The sequence below is a fragment of the Ixodes scapularis genome, unplaced genomic scaffold (assembly GCF_016920785.2).
Source record: "Ixodes scapularis isolate PalLabHiFi unplaced genomic scaffold, ASM1692078v2 ptg000065l_1__unscaffolded, whole genome shotgun sequence".
Taxonomy (NCBI): Eukaryota; Metazoa; Arthropoda; class Arachnida; order Ixodida; family Ixodidae; genus Ixodes; species Ixodes scapularis.
In genome coordinates this window covers 149,699-172,612 of record NW_024609904.1, presented here as the reverse complement: position 1 = coordinate 172,612, position 22,914 = coordinate 149,699, and the positions used below count along the sequence as shown (strand labels likewise).

General features: G+C 44.0%; 1 non-coding gene and 1 pseudogene across 1 annotated transcript; one reads left to right on the top strand and one right to left on the bottom strand.

Moving 5' to 3' along the window:
* Positions 1–1,897: 1,897 nt before the first annotated feature.
* Positions 1,898–22,855, bottom strand: LOC115313883. Its single transcript, XR_006076935.1, has 4 exons — positions 22,701–22,855; positions 16,815–16,881; positions 13,307–13,406; positions 1,898–3,103 (listed from the first exon to the last, which is right to left on the bottom strand). It is a non-coding gene; the product is annotated as an uncharacterized LOC115313883 (transcript).
* Positions 5,320–6,081, top strand: LOC121833924 (annotated as a pseudogene).
* Positions 22,856–22,914: the final 59 nt, after the last annotated feature.

Here is a 22,914-nt window from a genome sequence, read left to right as displayed (position 1 = left end):
GATGGGGTGGCCGCAGATTTCGGCAGACACCATGTATGGTGGCACAGACGATGAAATTCTCCTGGTGTGCCACACGTCGAAAATCTGCGGGTCCTCGGCCACGACGTGGACCCTGGCTGAAGACGAACCCGGACCTGGTGCCGCTCGTCCCCGCCGCGTTCTCTTGCGACGACCACCCTGGCCGCGGGCTTGGCTGGAACCCGGGCTTGAACCAGGCTGCTGCTGCTGGCCGCCGCTCGTCCTCCCCCCTCGGCAGACACGTGCGAGGTGCCCAGTTCTCCCGCACGTGAAACACTGTGCTTGGACGAACTGGCACTGCGAGGGGGAGTGGGCAGCACCGCAGCGGCTGCAGGCACCGCTCCTTGTCGCCATCTTGTTCACCGCCGCTTCTGCTGCTTCCGTCGACGGTGAGCCGGCCGCACGCGCAATCTCGCTGGCGTCCTTTGCTGCGGCTTCCATCTCCTGCGCTGCCTTCACCGCGTCGTCCAGCGAGGGGTCGGGGAGCTCCAGGAGTCGCGTCTGCATGGCAGGGTTGTTGATGCCGCAGACGAACCGGTCCCGGAGTAGCGAGTCCAACTGGTCGCCGAAGGCGCAGGTGCTCGCTAACCCTCGTAGCGCAGCGACGAACTGCCCGAGGGTCTCCCCGTCCCGGCGGCTTCGGTTGTTGAAGCGGAACCACTCCATAAGCGTGGATGGCGCCGGGCTGAAGTGCGAGCGCAACGTGGCGAGCAGCTCACCCAGCATTTTGACGTGCGGCGCGGCCGGCTTGAGGAGGTCGAGCAGGAGGCTGAAGATGCGGGTCCCGCAGCTGGCCAAGAAGATGTCCCGCTGTTTCGCCTCGGGCGTGTCGTTCGCCTCGAAGAACACGTGGACTTGTTCTTCGTAGACAGGCCAGGCGGACCCATCTCCCTCGAACGGCTCGAGCCTCCCGTACAGCGGCATGGCGACAGGAGCGGAGGGCGGTGTTGCGACTCTCTCGGCGGCGTGGGCCGAACCGTGCACGTTGGTGGCCTCCAGTGCCACGGTTCCTCGTCGCCAGTGTCACGATCTTTCTCGAACGTGGACGAAGGGGGCCGAAGCACCCGCCGAGGAGAGACGACACGCAGCCTGGTTGTGAGGGTGGACGATGACTGACCGGAGCACGTGTGCTCAACGGTGTTTATTAGCGCGGTGAACAATGTTGCCCACCGAGCCAGGCGGCCGCAGACGGGCGGACTGGAGGGGGGCGCTACATACTTGTCACAAGTAAGAACACTTATAATACAAGCGAGTTCAAGCCAGTTCAGTTCTCTACATCCCTCCTTCAACAGAGTGTTGAACATGCATTATGGAGTATTAAAATTTGACACGCTGTCCATTGTAAAACCTGCTTGGTGGTGTGGGAATACGACTACCGTAGAATACCATGCATCCGCCCATTCCACATTAAGCGCCGATATACAAGTTTCTAAGATCTGAGAAAATATGCACAGTACATTTATGTGTAAAATTAATGACCGGACAAGTGCCCATTCCCCATTTTTTGCGATCATCTCTAAATTTTAAGTGGGCGCTTGCCCGGTATTTTACGGTATACTAGGGGGATAGCTTTTCTCTGCCTTTCGGAGAAGAGAGCGCACGCACAACTTCCATAAGTGCTCAAAATCGGAGAGGAATGCGTGCCAGTGCCTTTGACGGTAATTCCAAAAAAACATTGTTCCCGAGTATAGCAAAGTTCAAATTAGGAGCAGGAACCGCTGCAGTGCACACACACTCAAAAATCATTTCCAAGCCGAGTTGATTGCTAAAACGGAAGGGCATGCTACAGGATGAAAAAATTAAAACCGAAAAAATTACTTTACACTAGGGTACTAGGATCGCAAAAGCAGAAAAAAGCCAGTATAGAAATTAAAACTGATTCTTTTTTTGATAATCGAAAGAAAATCTGCTCAGATTTATTTTCTGCAAGTGCTTATTTTTTATACAGACAGGAGTAAAAACAAACATGAGACGAAACCTCAAATGAGCTACATTGACCTATTTCAATCTATTGAAAATTTTAAAGGTTTGTCATTACACTGACCAACCCCTTGATCACTTCTGGCAAGGAATTGCTTCCTACTTGTCAACACATTTATGTGATTACAAACAGTAGCATTCAGATGAAAGGCTTGTAGCAATGCAAGAGTTCGGCTATGTGTGCACAATCAATGTGGTAACCATACTGGATATGCAACCAACCGTTCTGAGAAGTCGACAGCGCAAAAGGCCATTCCCTGCCACCTGATTAATGCAATCGCCCTTAGGTTCGTCATCCAGAGACACAGCCGCACTATAAGGTTTTTCACAGCTTTGTGTTTGTTTATGGTGGATCAGATTAGCATAAGGCGGATGCATCATAAAATCTACAGGAACATTGCTGTACTCTTTAAGCCAATGCATTAATGTCATTTTAGGGCACCGCATGCATTTATACACTTCAACTGAAATGGTGTATATCTCTGCATGAGTCAAATGATTTCACATGTTACAAAACATGGAAGGCTAAACTTGCAGCTAGTGTACTAGTGTACTTTAAAGTACACTAGGTTGTGGCGGATCAAAATGTCATTCTCACCCGTGCGCACTCGGTTACGGAGGGATACGAAAATTCAGATCAAAGTTTGCACTTGTATGTCCTTTCACCTGTGGTTGATCAGATTTCAATTCTGATGCAAGGCCTCGGTAAACAGTGTGCAGCCATAAGGCTTCTGACCTGTGTGCATTTGAATATAATAAGCCAGATGAGAATTTGAAGCAAAGGTTGGGGGACAAAGCTTGTACTTGTATATCTTTTCACTTATGAGTGTTTTTGGTGAGGTTCATAAAGTTGCAATTCCGAGCAGTCATGGAAACTCAGCTGCACCATAAGGTTTTTCACAGCTGCGTTTGTTTATGGTGGATCAGATCGGAATGAGCCAAGGCTTGGGGACACCTGTACAGGGGTGGAAGCAAGCTTCAGCCTTTTGTAGCAGGTCTGAGAGCAGCAAAGATGCCCCTTTGGAACAGTTCAGGAACTACAAAAGTAGAGTTTCGTAGCGGCTAAAGTAAATCCTGGAGCTGGTCACCCAGGTCGAACTTGGGTCTGTAAGCGCAGAGATGTTTTTCTAAGTACAACAAATATCATAACTAAAAAGCATCTACATGTAACGTACAGCACCATTTCCAAACATACCCTTTCCTTACATCCTAATCCAGCCCTTACCATTAAAAAGCAAACATCATAAATGCAATTTATCTAAATGGTAGCTATTGCAAACTGTCCTGGTAGAGGGTTCGTTCCTCTTATGGATTTCCAATAGAAGGCATAGTCAACAAAATAAGCACAGCTTAAGTGTCATGAAAACAAAACGTGCCTATTTAACAACCCAAATCACAAGTATCCATAACTTGAAAACAAAACCATTTAAAAATGCAATAGTATGGGATGAAATTAAGCCCAATACTAACTGACTACAGTTTTCATTGTTAGGGGATACAAATGCTCCCCAAGTCCCTGTTTAGCAAACATAAATGTATTCCAATACTCAAGTCAACAGAATACAAATCTCTCATTATAGTACAAATGCAGAAAATTGAAAACTTCATATCTTCTCTGCTCATACACACGTGCCTACGACCGTACTAAAACAAGCATGACTGAATAGAATAAAAAAGCTTGTTTAGGAGTTTGTTAAAAAAAAGTGGCTGACAAAACTAGCAAGTAAGTCTCAATACTTCTGACAAAGCCACCTATGCAGTTCCCATTTTCGGAGATCAGACATCTACATGCAATGTTGGCCGAGCTGTGGCACTGATGGCACAAAGCAACGCGCCCAGACAAGTGCTTCGACGGCACTGGTACGGAACGGAAACTTAAACAACTAACTCACGCAATCTTCCCTGCGCTGCTGGCGCTTGACAGCCTATGAAACGAAATGGAGCACTGTCTACTTACCTGGTCTGGAATAAATCATAATTTTCATTAGATTAAAATGGGCAATCAACACCTGTTTTTATCAAACAAACAAGTCACCTGCTTTCATAACTGAAAAAACTTTTGTGGTGCAACATTTGGGCTTGGGAGGAGGATGGCTCAGCGAAAGTGGAATGGCACACAATGGCGCAGCGCTTCCACCCCTGCTTGTATTGCTTTTCATCTGTGTGCTTGATTATGGCATCAGAGATGAAAATATTGAGAAGACTTGGGGTGCAAGCAGGCATTTATATGGCTTATAATCCGTGTGCTCGACTGTGTTTAATCAGCTTACTCTTTGAGCAAAGGCTTGGGTAGACAGCTAGCATTCAAATGGCTTTTCACAACTGTGTTCAGTTATCGCAGATTAAATAAGAACTCTGAAAAAGGGTCTTGGGGCATATCTTTAACTTAAATTACTTTTCACCAATGTTCGCTTATGGTGTCTCAGATGTGAATTCCATGCAAAGGCTCGGAGCACAGCTTGCACTTAAATGGTTTTCACCTGAGTGTGTTCCATAATGGCGGATCAGATCGGGATTTTTAGAAGACTTGGGGGCACAGCTTGCACTTAAATGGCTTTCCCCCAATGTGTGTTCGGTTATGGTGGCTCAGTTCAGAATAGAGAGCAAACGCTTGGGGACAAAACTTACACTTGCATGGTTTTTGACCTGTATGGATCCGATTATGCCAGACCAGAATGCCTTTGAGAAAAGGCTTGGGGGCATACCTTGCACTTAAATGGTTTTTCACCAGTGTATGTCAGATTATGCCTTCTTAATATACGATTCTGAGTAAAGGCTCCGGGCAATGCTTGCACATAATTGGCTTTTCACCTGAGTCTGATTATAGCAGATCAGGCTTGAATTCCGAAAAAAGGCTTGGGGGCATAGCTTCACTTCAATGGCTTTCACCCGAGTGTGTTCAATTATGCCAGATTGGACTTGGATTCCAAGAAAAGGATTGAGATCATAGCTTGCACTTAAATGGCTGTTCACCTGGGTGTGCTCGATTATGGCAGATCAGACCGGAACTCTGAGAAGGCTTGGAGGCACAGTTTGCACTTATATGCCTTTTCACTTGATTGTGTTCAATTATGGCGGAGCAGACTGGAATTCCGAGAAAAAGCTTGGGGGCACAATTGCACTCATATGGCTTTTCACCTGAATGTGTTCGATTATGGCAGATCAGACTGGAGCTCTCAGAAAAGACTTCGGGGCACAGCTTGCACTTAAATGGCTTTTTACCTGAGTGTGTTCGATTATAGCGCATCAGATTGGAATTGTGAGAAAAGGCTTGGGGGACAGCTTGCACTTAAATGGGTTTTCACCCGAGTGTGTTTGGTTATGGTTTTGCAGATAGGTATTTCGAGCAAAGGTTCGGGGGCAGAGCATGCACTTAAATGGCTTTTCACCTGAGTGTGTTCGGTTATGGCGGATCAGATCGCCATTCTGAGCAAAGGCTTGGGGGCACAGCTTGCACTTAAATGGCTTTTCACCCGAGTGTGTTTGATTATGGCGGATCAGATTGGAATTCCGAGAAAAGGCTTGGGGGCACAGCTTGCACTTAAATGGCTTTTCACCCGAGTGTGCTTGGTTATGGTTTTGCAGATGGGTATTTCGAGCAAACGTTCGGGGGCAGAGCATGCACTTAAATGGCTTTTCACCTGAGTGTGTTCGGTTATGGCGGATCAGATCGCCATTCTGAGCAAAGACTCGGGGGCACAGCTTGCACTTAAATGGCTTTTCACCCGAGTGTGTTTGATTATGGCGGATCAGATTAGAATTCCGAGAAAAGGCTTGGGGGCACAGCTTGCACTTAAATGGCTTTTCACCCGAGTGTGCTTGGTTATGGTTTTGCAGATGGGCATTTCGAGCAAAGGTTCGGGGGCACAGCATGCGCTTAAATGGCTTTTCACCTGAGTGTCTTCGGTTGTGGCGGATCAGATCGCCATTCTGAGCAAAGACTCGGGGGCACAGCTTGCACTTAAATGGCTTTTCACCCGAGTGTGTTCGGTTGTGGCGGATCAGATCGCCATTCTGAGCAAAGGCTCGGGGGCACAGCTTGCACTTAAATGGCTTTTCACCCGAGTGTGTTCGATTGTGTAAGATCAGAGCACTATTACGAGAAAAGGCTTGAGGGCACTGCTTGCACTTAAATGGCTTTTTTCCAGAGTGTGTTACATTATGCCTTCTTAAATGAGAATTCCAAGCAAAGGCTTTTAGGCAAAGCTTGCACTTAAATGGCTTTTCACCAGTGTGTGTTTGGCTATGCTTGGTCAGTTGGGAATTACTAGCAAAGGCTTGAGGACACAGTTTGCACTTGAACTTGTTGCTTTTGTGCTTTTGAGCGTTGCTTGGCACTTTGGACCTGGAGTGAGAGGACACGGGAGGATGCTGGCTCTTGGATTGTTCATCACCATGGGCAACCAGGTGGTTCACGATGCCACGCTGATCTCTGGTGTCATAGGTACAGGAACAACACCCAAACCAGATGTCCTCAGTGGCTTTCAATGGGCAGCTGGTCTCTCTCGAAAGTGCAGCTCCGTCTCCTACAAGGCCTCATTGCATTAGGATACACTAAGAAAGCACAAAAAAAGATAGCCACATGTTTTAGAAATAAGCAGCCATTATTGTAGTTCTGCATCAGCTGAGTGGTTGAATTTCATTTTTTCCATTTTTACATCAGTTCAAAGAAGCACTCAATGAAACAAATTTTGGCTTGGGATAAAAAAATGTAGTTTGGCATTAAATTAATAGCATATTTCATAAGCCAATAAAAGTTAGAAAGTCAAAAGCCGGTTTTTCGGTATAAAAATCTGAAAACAGATCATTTCATACCTCCTGTCCTTTGACAGATATCCGCCTTTTCACTGATACATCCCTGGTACCCAAACATCTCACCTGGACACAAAGCCACAAAGCACGTCACACGACAGCCAGCCTGTCTATTCTGTTCACCCTTAAGCAATTTGTCGCTAAAAAGAATACCCACTTGACAGTTTCTTTGCATGCTGTGTTGCCTGACTGATTTTCTAAATAGTAATTTGGAGAAATACTTTTTGCAAGTACATAATGAAGTGTGACGTGGTTGTCAAAATGATAATGAAAAGAATGAGCTCAAAGCAGCAGCCACTTTTGTGAAAGCACGGTTGCTGCACGTGGGAAGAGTGGATTACCCGCATAACATTGAATTTCAAAATGAATGAATGCACAACTCTGCTCTCATGGGAGCTTATATACAGGAACCCTAGCCGACACTAACATCATTGCACCCTGCCGGTGATCTGCCCTACTTGTTCATCCAGAGAAAAATAAACATGGTCGTGTGAAATAATGTGGAAGGTATGTGCTTAGCAACATAGCAAAACTTGTACAAAGAATCCATTGAACTGGCTGCAATGAAAGTTTTCACGAAGTTGTGTTTAGGTGGGGCTTCTATTGTATTCAAAGTTCATGGGTGTAGACTTTAGCTAAGTTGAAACATCATTTTTGCCAAAGAACAGGGAGCGAAAAAGTTAGAATCATCCGGTTGGAACTGCCACTCAAAGATGGAACCACACACTCAATCTGCTGGATTTGCTTTTGGGTGTTCATATCAAAGAAACTTTTGTCTGCTTTATGTTGTGCAATCTGTGAAAAGGCATCAATTAGAAGGTTTTGACCACCATAAAATACCGAGCCTGCGCCCTACTTGAGCAAGTGGCCCCCCCCCCCCCCCCACATCTAGGAATTTCCCATTTCTGTACACGACCGAGCAAGCGTCCCCCTCCCATAGCCGCCCATCCCGAAGGCATTTTCTAGCTTTGTTTCGGGCTTTTCGGCTGTCACAGTGTGCAAAGCCAATATTCAATCCCATCCAATTCAAGAGGCTGCTAGAACGCACCACCAGCCATCGCTGCCATTTCCTTAGTGCTTGCGTCGGGAGCGGTTGTCTTGTTGGCCAAGCATCCGTATACGGAGCAAAAGAAACTCAAATTTGTGGATTGACCTCGGAAGAATGGCAAAAATGTCTATCTGACCTCTTGCCATTTCAAGTTGGACATAAGAGGGTAGTACGCAAGAGGGACACGAAGTACAAAGTTTTGCTGCAACACAACTTCGAGGAGTCAAAGGTATAACGCAAATTGAGCATTGGTGCCCATCTTTAGTGAAGTTGACGACACCTTGTACTAGTTCTCAGAGCGCGAAATGAACTCTGGACGTGCGGCTAGGAGGGCGATCTTCATGAACGGCTGTCTGACAACGGCGCCATTGTCCCCAAGAAACCCAACGAGCTACGGACTGAGGGCCTAGACCTGAGTTGGATCTGATTCTGAGGAATTATTTTGTGGCTTTGATAGCGACTGAGGTGAATACCGGAATTTCCGTTTTCCGAATTGAATATTGATTGGAGTGTCCGTAAATAAATGTTTGAATAATGCAGGCTATAATGCTTTTTTTCTTTACTTTTACTGGCCACCATTTTGTGGTCGCCATCTTGAATCTTAGGCCCAATCCGAGTAAGAGCCCCCTCTATATCCAGGCGAATTATCTCCAAATTTTGGGAAGGCGCTTATATTTTACGGTAGGTGCATAAGAATTTTTCAGTCAACATGTTTTCTCTAAAACCTACTCACCAAATTTGAGAATAATAAATACATTATCAAAAGACAGTAAAAAATTTAATAACCCTTAACAGACAATTTGCTAGGCCTGAATACTGCTTGGAGACACCCTCTATATATATTCAAATAAGAATTAAAAAAAAAAGTGTTGCATGATAGTGTGCAGATTCTAAGTACTCAGTTGACACACTGTTGCTGCTTGCTTTCAGAATAGTATCTGCAAGGCTCAGGGAAACAGCACATGAGTTCCAGACAACTGAGTCAAAGTTTGCAGCCTTGATTTCAAGCAAGATTACCACAAGAGACAGTTACTGAGGGCTAGTTAATGTTACACGTGATTCTAAGAAGTAGACCACAGACAAGAAGACGAACGCCTGTCTCAATGGTACTCTGAAATGGCGAGATGTAGAAGAGGCAATAATTGTTTGCCAGTGTGAGAAGGACATTATTGTGTTAATTAAAGAGACAAATTGTACAAAACAGGTTTAAGCGACAATTAGGATTGGCTCTGTAGGAAATTGTATGGTCAAACATCAATTGCACTGGACCTGGCGATGCAAAGGTTTTTACAAGTGATGGACTGAATCTGCCGAACTTCAGATTTGGCAAAGTTCGGCACATGCCGAACTTTTGAAGAAATGTTCGGCAAAAATTCGGCAAGCGTCTGCGCACGTCCGAGAACGCGATGGGGCCATGGATTGCAAATGGCTGCCGTGTGGTTGTGCGGTTGCCACTGTACTGTGTAGTGCTACCAGCGGTTAAGGCAGGGTGCGGAGTGGGCGACATGGTAACTGTGTTCAGCCTTTGTGAGTGTGGTTCTCTTTAATATTCTCTGCCTCAAGAACGGAAGATCGACCAGAAACCAAAAATTGACGCAAAAACGACCCAGTCCACTGCGCAACTGACAAATGATGTGGTACATTTGGGATAAAATGATTTTAATTTGATCTTTCCAGTGATGCAACGAGGTAGTTGCCGCTACAACTGACAAGTACTTTAAAGCACTCCTCGCCATTATAGCAATCCTGTTTTCGGCTGACAAGTAGTTTGTACCAAAACAAAATAATATTGCTTTTCAGTTAATGTTATTTCGCGGTTTCCATCTTTACCTGCACAAAACTAAACACACAACTATCATGCTCGACGTTGCACAACCGACATCCCTAAATCTTCCACATCTTCATAAATGTCCGGTGTGTCCAAACATCAGAAACCGGCATTTTAAAAGTGAAAAACGAGATGTTGCGAATATGGAATGCACTTTCATGCAAAGCTAAAGTGACTAAAATCGAAAAACATGCATATTTACAATAACATTGTTATCTCTTGGGATGAAGGCTCAGCAGCCGTTGCATTCATTTTCACGCACGAAGCGGTGACTCGCAGAGAAAGCGGAGAAAGTAAGAACACAGTGTTACCGCCTTTATTTCAACAATACACTTGCAGGCGTGCACTGATGAGGCCTCAAAACCGAAACTCGCATATCGTGACTGCGCTGACTGCGCCCCCTACTACCAAACCCCATTGTTACACCACTTCTGCAAAAAGTCAATTTAAAATTACCAGTAAACACACAAAAATGACACCGATACAATTATCTTGTAGAATATTAGCTTGTTTAGTAATAACTGTGTCAATATGTAGTAAAAAATCCTAAAAACTCCCTTTGCACGCAAAACGATATATCAACTTCTAGGTCTGGCAACAATGTATTTTTGCCGAATCTTTCGAAAAGTTCGGCAAAAATTCGGCATTGCTGAATCCTAAGATTCAGCGCCGAATTTTGGATTCGGCAAAAGTTTGGCCCATCACTAGTTTTTACTTTTGTAAGGGGTAGAACAGGGGAAAGAGAAGCATTGCTTAAAACCTCGTGGTTTGATTGACCTTGACACAGCACTTGTTAGAGAAGTTCAAATTTTGTACCATTGGCTCTATTATGAATGGTGTGGTGCTGGCCGTGTGCAGTGCCAGATTAAGTCTTTCAAAGGCCTGGTTCAAGAAAATTGAGGGCGGCCCCCTTCACTTTCTAGCTCGCCAATATCTTGCATTTATATCAGTGAAAAAAGTACCAATTATTCTTCATGTTTAATTTCTGCACATACCATTTATCTCAATGTTTACAAGATGATGCTAACATAAACATATATTTCTGTAAGACTTGCCTACTTTTCTATACCAAAATACTATCACAGATATACCAGAAGTTTTAATTACCCATTGCCTTCGGCGTGAGAAGCAGCAGATTTTTGATAGGCAATATAAGGACCAAATAGGCTCTCTCTACATGAAAGCCGCACAAAAATATATCTTGCTGAGCAGCATTTTCCTTAAGAGATATGCAATATACTTATGTTGTTTGCTAAGTTAAGTGCTTTTCCTTGTAATTATATTACAAGATAAATGTAAAAATCTTTTCGCGAGCCGGATGCAGCACGCAGGCCGCATGTTGTCCACCTCTGCTCTAAGCCCTTCCACACAATAGCTTAGCCCACAAGGTGATGCAGTGAAGTGCCCCTCATGAGAAGCACTTGGAGCACCATGCATGCAAATAAAGTGGGAACCATTTCAGCCCATGCGGCAAGCTCTGCCTTTTCATCGCAATCGTCATCATAAGACGGCAGTGTACTGTTGTCCCTAGAGTAACGGTTGCCATTATCATTTGGCAAGTGCTACCCAGGTTTTTGCTGGTCTCAGAAGAAAACAGCTGCAAATGAGAGGCAGCTTTCTGGAAACCAGCAAGACGGCATTGTGTAAAATTTAGATGTAAAGATACTAGGCTCTACAATTTTTTTTTTATTCTGGATGGATGAATTAGGTCAAAGCAATTGTTTTGAGCGATCACTTGAACTCTTTGAGCCCTTCCCACCAGTCTTCCAGCATTCATTAGATTGCTTCAACATTTTGGAGATCACTTATTCCTTCATTGAATCCTCCCATCCTGAGGCAAGCTTAGGTATGTGGCTTAGGTAGGCATAACACCCGCTAATTTAGCCACAAAATGAACTTCGAGAAAGCAGAATCTGAGTTAGCTTACATTTATGGTGCCAGTGCACAAAAGTAAACTTTACAATGGTCAGAGCCCTATTACGCCATTGTTGGGTCCACACGCACTGAAGTGACACTCGTGCGTCACACATATTTGCTTCACTTTGATCTTTACAAATGCCAATAAACTTGGAACCAGCTTGGTCCATTCCTCATAGAGGTGGCAAGCATTGCCATTCTTAACATAATGGCCATCATCCAACAGTGGCAGTTTACTGTTGTCCCTTGGAAAAGGTTACCATTCTCATGTGGTCAGTGCTACCTATAGATTTTGCTAGTCTCAGAGGAAAACAGCTGGAAATGGAAGGCAGCCTTCTGGCAACCAGACAGTTAGCGTTGCATGAAATTTGGATAGAAAGATTCCTGGCTCAACAATATTTTTTATCCTGGATGAATTGGGGCATGGCACTTTGATTTGAGCAAACCCTTGAGAAACTGCCTTCTTTAGCTTTTCCCACTATACTTCCAGCCTTCTCTTAGTTTGCTTAACCATTTGGAGATCCCCTGTTCCTTCATCAGCCCCTCCCATCCCAAAGCAATACAAAAGTCCACCTCTGTTTATGTATGTACCGGACTCTCCATACTTACATGCTCTGCTGTTACCTTTGCCTGTACCCAGAGTGTCTCCTCATATCTCTACCTATAACTCGTGGTCTTTAGTACCCCCGTCTTTACCTCAGACGATAGACAATTCCATTTCGATCTGATAAAAAGGTTCTCCTTTCTACATCTCAATTTTTACGCACGGTAGGCTGGTAATAGGAGTTTCTTTCGTGCTTTCTGTTATGGACCACAATGAACCACAAGTCTGGCTAATGCTTGAGTTTGGAAGCTTATTTGTTCACTTTCCAACAGATGGCAGCATTTAGGGTCTTTGTAGTTTGTTTTATATTTATCAAACTGCCGACCCTGACACCCCCCACATACACACACACACACACACAAAACCCGGAAAAAAATTAGATGTCAGCAACATGAAAAAAGGTGGCATGACCTCAATGCGCATGTTTTTAGCCGAAGAAGAAATACTCAAGGACTTTAGTTTGCAAGTGTTTGCAATCCCCCCTCTGACCACCTTAAACATTCTCTTTAAAACCATAATTTGCAAGAAAATTAAAAAAGCAATTGGCTTTTAGATGTTGCTCTCTGCCATCCTGAATCTGTTCAAGAGTATGACATGCTCAACACCTATTAAATGGATGCATCAGATGGCCAAGAATAGGAATGTTTTCTAATGTTTGCACAAATTATAGATTTTCACTAAAACGTTGTGGCATGCTTTGCGAATAAAAAAAATTAGGAAGCAATGGCTGACATTCTACACTGTTCATTGTTTACCAATGTTATCCTGGTACCTCGCAGAAAGCCCGCTTCCTCTATCTCATCTTCACCTTCCCGTATATGGGAACTCCAAATTTACCTTCCTCACACACTTTTCCCGCTGCCATGAGCTTCCCCTAAACTTCAATCCTAGTACTTGCTTCCCTCCCTGAGAAGCATAATCCATATCACTCTGCACATTTTTATCTGAGCGTCCCTGGTGGAGGATCTCCGAATCGGCACAAACTGGTAGGAATCTGTGGACAGCTGTACAAAAAGCGCTGCTTTGGGCTATGACCACCTGTAGTCTAGACACAGCCACTGTACTCTCGTTATGAAAGAGGTGGAAATGAAAAACTTACCAAGACATAAGGACTGGATCGGTTCCATTAGAATTGCTGGCTGTCATCAGGTTCGTAAGCATGGACGATCACGAAGGAGGCAGAGGACCACTTGAGATGACTGGGACCAAATGTAGAAAGCAATCGCCGTGATTAAGAACAAAGTAGGCACACCCTCCGAGCACATCAGGTTAGCCAGACAGCTATGAGGACAACACACAAGAGACATCCACAATTTTGCCATATTGAGATAACAGTGACAAATGGACGAGAAAACAGAATGCCGTGTGCCTAGCAATGGGTGGTTGTTTGTGTATGTTAACACAATCCGTTTTCTGGCTTTCTGTCGAATTGCCATTACAGTAAAATTCCTATCAGTTAAGGGGGAGACTGGCAAAAGATAAAATCTGAGATAATTATGCCATGGAAACGATTACTTGTCCCTATATATTTTCTAAATTTGTTTAGTAGAGAGTGCTCAATTTTTCTAGATAGATCAGACTGAACTTGGGATGATCAGATCCACCCATACAGGATGACCGCCATGTCCCTCTTTCCAAGAAATGTTTCGAGTGTCGCTTAATGCTTAACATTGCAAGATTCGCACACTGTGAAGTTTCAAAAATTCCTTTAAATTGGGTTGTTGAAAAAAATATTTTCGGGAACGAACTGGCAGTTAAGGCAAATATCAGAAATTACAAAAAACAAAAGAAAAAAAACACTACCGCAAAATATTGGCGAAGCATCCACCCCATTTTCACTGAAAATAGGGTTAATCTAGACATGGGCACTTGTCCAGTCCAATCGGGCGGTTAACATATAATTTGTAAACTTCCGAAGTTTGGAAAATGTTCTGTGGCGTCACGGCTGTCCTGAGCCGGTAGAAATATTATTATTATAATTAGTTGGCGCTGGAACGAAGTGGGCGCTTCTGCGGTATTTTTAATATTTACAAAATCAAATACTTAAATTGTACTAATTTGTTAATTTGTAAAAAATAAACACTGTTTCATTAGGAAGCTTGCTAAGACTTATCAAAAACCCTTAAATCAAATAACCTTGGGAAGAGTTAAAGCATCTGTGAAGCGTGAAAATGTGTTTGAAGTTTCCACTTAATTAGCGAATGGAAGGCTGGCGATGCAAAAACACTGATCATTTTGTTATCAACATTTTCACATTGCCAGCCTTCTTCCTGCTTCACGAGTGGGAACTTCAGCACATCCCCACGCTTCGCATATGCTTTGTCTTCCTATAATTGACTAATCTTTGAGTTTGTAACGACGCTCAGCAAGTTTCTAGTCAGGACCATTTGTTCATTTTCAATAATTCGTGGTTCTTTTCTGCAACCTTCGACGTCCCCCGTGGTCGGAAGTTTGTTCCCGAAAAGAGTTTATTTCTCGAACACCCTAGTAGTAGGAACTTTTGAAAGCGTTTGCAAAAACAGCTGGTATAGTCTGCAATGAAGTGACATCAACTTTGGAGGATGCCGCCTCCGCATCTTTGCACCTGGTCTTACGCGAGCAGGGCAGAAGGCAGATGTTGCAGTTCCCGAACGTATGGTCCAACAAGTGATAGATGAGTGTTTAAAAGAGCTACGAAGTTGAAATGAAAACTGCACAGAGCCTGATTGTTGCAGCTAATTATTGTGGCCTTACACATGGCTCGGACTAGACATCCTAGATTGGCTTTCTGTAAGGGAGCCTGAGTTGATTGTTCTCCCCTGGAACCAGGTCACTCGTCATAATCCAACTCGTCACCGGAAAACTTGTTACAACAGGTCACAGCGGCCTACTCGATCTAGGTCATGTTGTCATAGGAACACTTGGCACAGGCGGCCGCTCGTCACCGGAAGACTGTTCGCACTGATCTTTGTTTTGGAAGGAGCAGCACCAACCTTGCTTTATACAAAATAATCACAATGCTCGGAATTAGTGCTACAATGTTTTTACTAATCAGTGGAATTGTAATACAACTTGAAAATATGCTCATATTTGGTGAGACTACATTCATTAGAGTGTGAAACTAGTGAACACTCAACATATAGGACTTCAATGCTATCATACCAAAATTGTTTGTGCGATTGTACCAAGAAATTTTGTACACAGCTAGCGGAAAATGCAGTTCTGGAATTCCTTCAGTATGCAGGGATACAAGCTACTGTAAAGCCGTAATGCTTTATGACTTTGCAGTACTGCCCAAAATACTTATCTTGGTACCAAACAGACTACTCTACTAAGGTATATCGGAGCATAAAAAAGAGGAACGGAAAAATATACCCTTCTTTTTAAGGCTGGAGAGTGAAAGTGTGATCTTCGTTTACTTGTCATGTTTCTACTTCTCTCCTCATCTATTTTTGTCCGTCATTCTTTTTTCAATTAGGGAGAATTGAGGGACCTTCTGCATCAAATCCTACTTGATGCCAGATGTTTCTTCATATTTAAAATTGTTTCTGCAATCAGTCCACTTCGGAGTGTTGCAAAAAAATGTTGTTAACATAACCTGTACAAGATAAACAAAATTTCCTTGCATGATTTTTATAGTTAATGATTATTCATACCTGACGTCCTTTTAATTTTTGCATCCCAATTCTGAAAACTGCTAATATTATAATAATGTATTAAAAATAAAAATACCCACACGCTGTGCCTCCTGCTTTGAAAGTCAAAGGAGCGGGCAAGCTAGCAACTTAAAAGACACTTGCTGCACAAGGGTTCATGGAACAAGAGTTCTTTGCCAAAAGTGCATTATTAGCCAGTGACCTTTGTTTAGCAGCATATTAATAAATGTATGATCATTAGTACATGTATTTATTTTCTGCCTTATTTCGAGACGAAATATTTTCAGGAATATATGCCATAATTATCAAAGTTGTAACTAAATTGTGAAAGGTAAAGTGCCTTTCACAATTTAGTTGCAACTTTGATAATTATGGCATACATTTCCGAAAATATTTTGTCTCGAAATGAAGCAGAAAATAAATACATGTACTCACTCTTTCAGTTGGTGACTAATCCCATCACGAAACCAAGCACATTGATTTTTTAGCGGGGAAAGATAACTCACCACATACGAAAAATCAAGTCCTAGTATGAGGGCTGTATGTGCCATTACATTATAGAACCATGGTATCCCAGCTAATTTATTGCAGCAAATATGTTTTCTTTGAACTAGTGGGAAAGCTTTTTTCTAAGCATTCATAATTTCACCGATTCTTTAATAAAATAAAATAGGCAAGCAACGTTTTTTTCTTAACTACTGGATTATCGGCACTTAACTTTTTTAGAGCAGATGACCAAAAACATGTTTTTATAGATTTGAATCACAGTTCATTGTTAACACTAAATCACAAATTTGCTAGCATTTAATATGCTCAATGTCGCACCCCTACATTTGATACCTGCAGCCAGAATTAGTATGGAGACTGCGATAAAAAGTTGGCGATAATTGCTTGGCATCGAGAGCCCAAAACCAACGATGGATGGGCGTGCTTCTTCACGAAACAAAATTTGTTGAGAAAAAGTATACCTACTTGAAAGTTTCTTTGCGTGTCGTGCTGCATGGCTCATCTTCTAAATAGTACTTCGGCGAAATATTTCCTGCAAGTACATAATCAAGTGCGGCGTGGTCGTCAAAGTGATAATGAAAAGTATGAGCTCAAAGCACCAGCCGTACTCGTGAAAGCATGGCACCTGCATGCGTGAATAGTGACTTTCCTGCATAACTTTGAATTTCAAGATGGATGAACGAACAACTCTGTTCCCAATGAGCACATTCAGTAGTGGCTCCAGGAGTCAAGGAGTCAGCGCTCCTTCCACTAGACGGCGAAAACCGACTTCCGGAGATGGCGCATGAGAAGGGAAAGGGGCGCAACATGATGTAATTCCGGATCGCTGACAAAATTCCAACGCTAAAAGAGAAAAAAAATAATAAAATGGCAGGATAAGTTACGTTGGTTTTGTTGCGGGTGTGCAGTTTGATTGCTTTTGTTAGTGAAAAGTTCTCAAGGTAAGACGAATAACACGTTTGTATTTTTTTTCCAGGTAAGGCTCTTTTCGGAAAATGCATTGGACCGTATTTTGTTCGGTTTGAATATGCTAATAAACAACGTAGATGGTTTATTTGTAGCCTTGTCTTGATTGCCGTTGCATGGAAACTCGGTGAATATCGACGATAGTCCTTTCCACGCTGAACAGAGCAAGGCAGGCAGTGAACGCGACTTTGGTAGCCGGTCGGACACTCACGCAGAGCATGATCCCGATTAATGGTTTGTTGTCGTAGCTAAATCAGGGTGTACGTTGGCTGATGCTCGCTTCGGCCGACAAAACCTTGATCGCTGAGCGCGGCCGAACTTCCCGTGTATATACGAATACATTTTATAGGAAGTTTGTAATGAAGGGCAGAACAAAAGCATGGCCGTATCAAAGTATCGCGACCGGCGAAAGAGATTCACTGAGCTCCATATTTTGGGTGTGCTGACGACGTTTTTCTCGGTTTTTAAAACAGAAGCAGCCTTTGCACCGCCCCGCGAAGGGCTTGATGGCGTTGGATCGCTTCGAACAGCAGCGCTGATGGGTACAGTCACTCGCTTTTTCTTTAACGACCTTGTCAAGACTTCTTCAATAAAGGCGTCAAATAAAAGCGATCGTGCTCGGCATCGTCTGCTTCCATTTTATTCGGAGACCGTCTGGCAGGGGAGGAAGCGGAAATCGCACTAAAGCAGCTGAGGAGCCGCGTGACTCCATTCGGAGCTGAAGGGGCCGCTACTGAATGCGCTCATTGGAGCTTATGTACAAGCACCCTAACCCACACTAACATCATTCAGTGATGTGATTGGCCTAAGCCGTTGTGGAGCAGCAAAAGTGGCTTTTGGAGCAGATATTCTTAGAAAAATAAAAATATTTGTTTTAAGTGCTCGACAAATGAAGGGCACTTTGCTCGTTGCAATAAACACATTATGGTCAAGTTAGACTACCTCAGACTCTTTGAACATGTTAGCTGAAATGCCAATGACATGACACATTTTGCAATGCTTCAGTTAAATGATACATATATATGTACCCGCTATAGATAAATAAGAGCCAAACTGCACATATTATATTTATTTGAAAATGACCAGCTTAGTAGTAGAAAATATCAAAGCAAAAAGTTGACTGGTTATATAATTTAATAAAGGGAAGCAGTCTCTGACTGATAAACACATATTTAACTACTGCAGTGCAATGCGAAACTATACGCAAGAAAAAGGTCCAGTACGACTAGCGGGTGCTTTTCCTTTTGCTTTTCGAAACTTTCTGCAAGGCTGCTGCAAGCCTCGGTGTGCCTTCGGAAGCAATGAATGTACGCTTTCAATGTCTGCAAAGACACATTGAGATATCCCAGAAGTGTACAGTGCTGTAGGCATTGCCGAGCAATTCCAAAAAACTGCTTGCCATCGTTTTACTGGTTCCCGACGTGCCAGATTTTTGACAAAAGCAAGCAAATGCAAAGCAATGAATTGCAAGCGTCCCGGCTGGTACCTCTGTCGTGCAATCATGTTCGCATGCACATGAGGGCAACTTTGGCAGGTTGCAGTTGCACGCGCATCTAGGATGACCACCCGTCCCGCGACTCGCGGGACTGTCCTGCATTGAGGGCTCGTGTCCCGCGTCCCGCAAGAAGTTCTCAAATCTTCAAAATGTCCCGCATTTTATACTGTAACAAAATTCGCACTGCAACTCATGTTGTTGCCGAAAAACGGGGCACAGGGAAGTGCGGATGTCACTGGTTATCGTGTAAATCGCAATGGTACACCATTTTCTATCCGAGCATTGTGGGAAGCAACCGTCGTTATTGCAGGAGAACCAACGCGCATGCTCCGTTGTGCCTCTCCCCTTGGCAAAATATTTTAAGAATTGCTCACCAAAGGTTTCACTATAAAATATTGTAATTATTTTGAAATCACTGTGTCAACGCGAAAGGGCTGCTGTGGATTTTTGTTTTAGTGAAGGCAGCCATAAACGGCAAAAAAGCCTCCAACTCTCAACGGTCGAAAAAGAATATAATGTTAAAAATTTGTGTAGGACCATGTTGATAAAAGTGAGCGTTGACAAGAAACAATTGCCCAAAAAAGATTTACTGTTTCTTATTTCCATTTGATGCATTAAGTTCTGCTACAGTCGGTTTTTATATTTTCAACTTCGACACATTAATAACACATTTGGCATAGAAGATATATCACTGGGAGTGAAAATTAATCGAGCTTAATGGGCGCAATACAATTAGCAGGTGTATAAACAGCACAGGATATTAAATGTGTTAACAGAGCCTCGGTTCGTGGTGCATGTGTTAATGAATTTCCTTGACCCTCCCCCCTTGCGTGTCCAGCATTTCACTAGCAGGTAGGTGGTCACCCTATGCGCTTCGTTGTGCGAGTGGAGACTGCTGTTCTATCAAAACCAAAACCATGCCACTCCGCTCAGTCGCCAACTGGTTCCCAAAATTGTATGCAAAATGTAACGGTCCAGAATATGACAAAACACAGTCCAGTTCAGCGGCGCGTGCCTGCCAGGCCGGCAGGCGAGGTACAAGCTAAACACACAGAAACAAAGAACCTGAGCGCATCGATGAAAGACATTGCAAGTCCGGGTCAAAAAGTTCTTGGAGTGCTTCGTGCAACGAGTGAACTCAAGACAAACAAGCGCGCTGTGCGGGTTCAGCGTGCAGACATTGCCTTTTTTGCTTTAGCTCACTTCTCTTCACCTTTCTTTCGCGGCAAACTTATCACATACTAGGGTCCCTCTCAAAAAAAAGCCCATCGAGAGAAACCTAGGTAATCAATATTCCGACACAGCAGTCTTTGAAGAGTATATACTCAGATAAAAATTAAAAAGAAAATGCCTTGCGTGATAGTGTGCAGATTCTAAGTACTTTGACCCACACTTCATTTGGTCCAAATAAGTGCTACAGTAAAGGCTGAAGCGCATGTGAGCGATTTTGCAAGCGACAGAAAAGGCGACGGGAGTCGGTGAAGAGCAACGGAGATTTCTCACTGTCGCTTGCCGAATCGCTCGGTTTTCGGATTTTTAGGTTGTGTCTGCAGTGCCGTCCGAAAAAAAGCCGGACGACGCGTGTATCACAGGAGAGCTCGTTAAACCACCCCCCCGCCTGCATTCACGCCGCTTGGTGGCGACAGAATGCGGCTGCTAATTACAGAACTATTAACCCACTTGGCCCGGCCGTACACGCCACTTCGCAGCGTCCAGCCAGCAACAAAAGCCACGCTGTCCCCCATGCACCTCCGGAAAGGGAGTCCCATACCCTTTTGCTCTGCGAAGTTTCGTCAACAACCTTCGTTTTTTTGTTTATCAATGTTAATCGTAAAAAAAGAATGCAGTGTCTAGCGTTACGTCCGACAGAACCCGGGTTACGTCAAGGATTCGAGTAACGTCCAACGTAACTCAATATGAAAATTAAAGTTACGTACAAAACTTGAAATAAAAATTAAAGTCACGTTTGACGTAACTTTACCCCAACGTTTCGAGTTACGTCCGACGGAACTCTAAATAAAAAATGAAGTTACCCCCACCCGCTGCCCGTTTCGACCTGAATAAGTTTCGTACCGGCGCAGGCTGTGGTATTGGCAACGGTTCGTGTAATTACTACTGCGTGGTGCACGTTAAAGACCCCAGGTTAGCGATTGTACTGCAACGGCTAACTTTCTCATCTACAGCTAAGAGACAAGTCACCTGTGGAGTGTACTGGCATCAAAACGGTCCAAACATACGAGCAACACGGTTTTTCTAGATCATGGCACATATAGGGGTTTTAGACACTTTAGATGAGACGATGGGCCCTCAATCTGTCGTACAAACCACGAACCAACACTGATATCTCAGGCTCGCAGCATGCGTGCTGCGGTTTCCATTGTGTTAATGTTTTTCTTTTCTTTTTTGTGTCACCGCCGTTCACACTCTTGCGACTGAGTACGACCGAGAAAGACCAGACCGGTCTTTAAGCCTTTTGCGACTTCTTAAGACCGGATGCGATGCAGCGGAGCTGGTCCTAAGAGATTGCAAGAGGCTTAAAAACCGGTCTGGTCTCTCTCGGTCGTATTCGGTCGCAAGAGTGTGAAAACTAATTTCATATAAAAAAAAAATCCTCTTAAAAAAATTGTTAAAAAAAGAGACAAAAAAAAAAAAAAAGAAAGCGTATGTGACGGGCATACGTAGCCTCTACATACGAGGAGCACACTCCAACCCCCTCAACAAACCTGGAGATATGGATAGAGCAGTGATTTTAACCAATTTTCGAATGCTGCATCGGACGTAATGCAGAAGCAATTTATAATATTTTTGTGTTTACGTCGTGTTTCGGGAACAAAGCGTAACATTCAATAAGGTTCCGTAAATTACCAGGCCGTAACTTATTTCCGTCGGACATAACTCAAAACCTTGAAGTAAAGTTACTACGCTACAGCTTCGAAAAACTCATTTTGACACTTCACTTTACACGAGACTTTCGGATGGCACTTGAAGGCGTGAGAGGAGTGCCGTCGGACGGCATCGCCTCGGTCGCTTTCTTGTGGTTTGCCTCGTCGCGCGACTGAGCGAGCGACAGCGAAGCGGGTCGCCGTCGCATGTCTCGTCGCTCGCCTAATCGCTTGCATGCGGTTTATACGTTAAAGGGACACTTCAACGAAATTTGAAACATTCCCGTCGTGTTCAAAAATAGGTTGAATATAATCCACAGTATCCGTAAATGACAATCGCACTTATGTATTTTGAGCCTGGTGGCTGTATTTTTCGTTATAAACGGCCCCCTCTGGCAAGTGTTCGGAGAAAGCCCAGCGGAGACCACGTGACATCCAACGCAATCGTGACGTAGGTCGTCTCAGGACGAGCAAAGCTACGGCGAGGCTGACGTCGAGAGGATGGCCTAGTCGTTCCAGCCACCGAAGTGGCTGCTTTTGTACGGAGTTTGAGTGATGGGTTAATCTTCTGTAATCTTGTAGGGGGACAACAGCGACTTCTGCGACACAGAAAAGGCATTCTCGGGAAGAGGGGAATTCCTCCTGCCCCTCTTCTCTCGTCGTGGCCGGAGGCGACACAACCTCCGTCACTAGCTGTCAAGGTTCCTAGACGGGCATTACAAGCGAGGCGTTAGCGACATCCACCAGGTGCTCTTTGCTAATCGTTTAATTCGTTTTAAAATTCCTTTGCGTGACTTTTTTAACAAGATATTGGTATGTTCGATGTGATGCTGCTCCTTTGAACACAAATAGACCAAAAAATGAGCGCCGAAATTTCGTTGTAGCATCCCTTTAAAAATGACACCACTTTGCTCAAGGTGATCCTGTCATGTGATGAGAGCCTTTCTTTGGAATTGGCAAAGGTGCTGGTGAGGATGAAATAACGGAGGTGAAAAGGATTATACTCACAAAGAGGAGGTTAGAAGATTGATGGAAGTCATGAAGGGAAAACTGAATGAAGTAAAACTAATTAACATAGCTGGGGACAGGCATACCAGAGCCTTGAAACGGCCGTCGATCCTTTGACACACGCGGTAGTTCCCCCATCTTCCCTTTGTCGAGATCGGCACTTACCGCTGGCTTGCACAGAGTCAAGACCAGTCCATCCGTATCGGCGCCCTCC